At 35.4% G+C, this 3,994-nt stretch overlaps 1 pseudogene; it reads left to right on the forward strand.

Annotated features, from left to right (window-relative positions):
- Nucleotides 1–3,150: 3,150 nt before the first annotated feature.
- Nucleotides 3,151–3,322, forward strand: LOC122830441 (annotated as a pseudogene).
- Nucleotides 3,323–3,994: the final 672 nt, after the last annotated feature.

Here is a 3,994-nt window from a genome sequence, read left to right on the forward strand (position 1 = left end):
TAATAAATATGAAATTGTGTAAAATTCTTATTTTAGGTACTAGGCTAATGTTAGCAGGATGGCTATCATTAGCATATTGAGTCACTAGCATGTCAATGTTACTTGAATCAGTTAAGCTAAACTTAGGATTTTGTATAATTTTAATTTAAACACTAATGTTAGCCTACTGAATGGAGTAATTTTGTATTAGTTAACATGCTAGTGATAACCCACGTCCTACTGGTAGTATCTATAGGCTAGTGGCTCAATATGCTAATGATGGCTATCATCATTAGCATTAGTATTTTACACAATTTCATATTTATTAGCAATATTTATCATACTGAATAGATTGAGTCAATGTAAATTAAAATGCTGGTGACATCATAGGTGCTACTGACATCACTAAATCGCTAAATTTAGCATTTTGAATCATTTTAATTTATACACTAATGTTAGCATAATGAATAGAGTAATTTTGTGTTAGTTAACCTGATAGCGATAACTATCGTCCATATGATAGTATCAAAATGCTAATCATAGCCCTCATGCTAACATTAGCCTTGTATCTAAAATAAGCATTATTGCTCATTTTTTATTTATTAGGTATGCTTATCATACTTAATAGATTGTCTTGTTAAAAATTAAGATTATAAAAACAAGTTTAAACTGACCAAACTACTAAACAAACAATTTTAAAATGAACTAACTAACTAGTTAAACAATTTTAAAATGACATGACTAACTACTAAGCAACTACCTAACTACTTGTCATTTTAAACGAGCTTAAACTGACCAAACTACTAAAAAATGTTAAATGACCTAACTACTGAAAAACAATTTTAAAATGACCTAACTACTAGAAAACAATTTTAAAATGACCTAACTAGAAAACAATTTTAAACTGACCTAACTAGAAAACAATTTTAAAATGACCTAACTAACTACTAAGCAACTACCTAACTACTTGTCATTTTAAACGAGCTTAAACTGACCAAACTACTAAAAAATGTTAAATGACCTAACTACTGAAAAACAATTTTAAAATGACCTAACTACTAGAAAACAATTTTAAAATGACCTAACTAGAAAACAATTTTAAACTGACCTAACTAGAAAACAATTTTAAAATGACCTAACTAACTACTAACAATTTTAAAATGACCTAACTAACTACTAGAAAACAATTTTAAAATGACCTAACTACTAACAGTTTTTAAATGACCTAACTACTAGAAAACAATTTAAAAATGACCTAACTAACTACTAACAATTTTTAAATGACCTAACTACTAGAAAACAATTTTAAAATGACCTAGCTAACTACTAAAAAACAATTTTAAAATGACCTAGCTAACTACTAAAAAACAATTTTTAAACGACCTAACTACTAACAATATTATAAAAACCTAACTAAGGACTAGAAAAATGTTTTGAAACAACCAATTACTTGAAAATAAATCTTAGATGACTCACCTGGAGGTTTGAATGGCTCCACCAGTGTGATTTCATCAAAGCTGGGCTTTGCTGCTGACTCCTCTTCCTGCAGGGTCTCTGGATGAACCCAGGCCTCCCTGGGTGGGATTTTTAACCTGGGCTCCAGTTCTATTTTCTCTGTTTCAAAGTTTTCTAGGTATATAATCTCTGAAACATCATCTGACGGAATGATGGGCAGGCATTTAGTTGACAACATCGCTCCAGGAATCAAGGCAGCCAGGGCCTTAGTTTTGTTGTCCAAGGTACGAAAGGTTTTGTTTTCTTGTGCTAAATTCATTGGAGCAACCTTTGATGAATGTTTTCTAGTGAATTTAGTGAAAATGCTCTTGACGCTCCCTTTCAGACGTTTGAGCAAAGATTTTGGCTCAACAACAGATTCCTTGGATTCGTTCAATCTGACATAAAGATCTTTTATTATCACTTTGGTTTCATTAACCATATCAGTGATTAGTTTAACGTGATTGCTTGAATTGTTGTCAGAATTGACTCTTTCCAAGACATATTTGACAATTAAGTTGTTTAAATTGTCAGTGTGTTTGGTTCTAACATCTCCGTTGACCTTTATAACCTTAGCGAAGGCTTCAGGGACCTTGTTACCAACCATTACTTCTATGGCCTTGGTGGTGCAGTTGTCCTTTGGAAGACTTTCCAGAGCATTAGCTACAAAGAGCTCCAAGATGTCTTCCAAAATCCTGAACAGGACGCCGGTGATGGTGCGAGAGGGATTTACTGTTGCCAGACACTCAATCCAGGTCAAGCGGATGAAAAGTGGATGTATTATACTCCGCAGGATGTTGACCGTGACGGTCTGGGATGAAGAACTCATTCCACTTGGCATGATCACTGTAGACTTTACTTCTAAACAAGCTTCAAGTTTTCTGCTCAAATAGCAAGAACAACAAGTACTGATCTGATCTCTGGGACAGACAAGTGCAAAGTGAGGGTTAGAGAAATAGAAGCAGTTAAAGACCCTGACGTATATGACGTCCGTTCACACGTCATAAGCATCACACCCGTCGAATTCTATGTTCTCCACGTGTCGTCCACGTTTTCTAGAATTATGTTAAAAACTGTGACAGAGTTCAGGGTCTGCATCCGGGTCCTTCGAAGACCGCGAGTTATGAATTCGGACAGGGTTAGCCTTTAGCTAGCTGCCTCAGCGTAATTTATGTTGCCTAGAAACCGTGACAGCGTGAATCAAGCTGTTAATGCAGCGGGAGAGGACGTCTCCTAAAATGTCGGAGCAATTGCAATTAGGTGATCCATTGATGAACCGAGCAGATATTTGAGATTTACACAGATTGTAGACGAGAGTGTAGCTGTGTAAATCTCAAATATCTGCTCGGTTCATCAATGGATCATCTATCTGCTCTGGCCGCTGCCAGAGGTCCAAGCAGCGGCGGCCTGGCTCTCCGGGTGAGGCAGGCGGGAAGGAGCTTCGGGGAGGTTTCCCCTCTGAGCACCAGCGCTGTTTGGAAGAACAGGACGGCTCCGAACTTTGTAAGGAGTCACCCGGTCCTGTTCAACCTTTAATATCCAGAGACTTTTGTGTTTTATATCCTTGTTCTTAACTTCTTTTAGTCTAAAGTAATCGATGAATTGCATTTATTAAAAGAAAAAAAAAATTCTGTATATCTGTATAATGCCATGTTTTTAAAATGTACAAAGTAACAAAAATTTTCGAAAGAAAAATTTCTGTTCTTATCAGTTTAATATCTGATATGTCTCCACTTGGAGACTGTATATTAAATTGATTTTTGAAACAGGGAGATGGAATAAGGGCTTGCTCTGTCCACTCCATGCATCATCCTGGTATTGCAGTGTTTCCAGGAATGGTGCACTTTCTAACCTGTGTGAAATAATAATTGCAGTTTGACTGTTATTTAAAATGTCTATAATTATAATTTCAAGAAGTTCTGTGGAGATGTAGCTACTGTGAAAGTAGAGGGACGTCTCCACCCCCGTTTATTCCAAACCAGAATGTTGTGCGTTTTATTTGTTTCTCCTCAAGTGCAGCAAATTTAAGCTCTACAGAACCCTACTTATTTGATTCAAGTGAGATGAACCAGGAAAACCTCTAAAACATGCAGGATCCTGGCCTTGGAAGGCATGGACACCTAAACCATTAAAAAACCCCAGCTCTTTCTAATGTGGGAATGTGGCTCATTTACTTTTAGCTCTTTTTGACTCCAATATAGCTGAAAGTTAAATTGTAATTAAATCTAAGGGGAATTAAAATTGTAATTCATTTTTAATTTAAAGAATTAAAATCATTAGAAATTATGCAACATGTATTTTCCACATTTTTTCCTGCCACATAGCTTTTCCATAACCGTCTGCTGGACAACTAACAAGGCAGCAATCTGCCAATTGGTCATGTCGTGGCCGCAATGTAAAATTTCTGTACTAAAGATCTTCTATTTATTGGTCTTGTATAATAAAACTGAATTGTGATGTTTAATTTTCCAGAATGATTAAAATAAATGCCAGAAATAATTAAAAAAATCTTCAAATGTAG

This window comes from Gambusia affinis, linkage group LG04 (assembly GCF_019740435.1).
Source record: "Gambusia affinis linkage group LG04, SWU_Gaff_1.0, whole genome shotgun sequence".
Lineage (NCBI taxonomy): Eukaryota > Metazoa > Chordata > Actinopteri > Cyprinodontiformes > Poeciliidae > Gambusia > Gambusia affinis.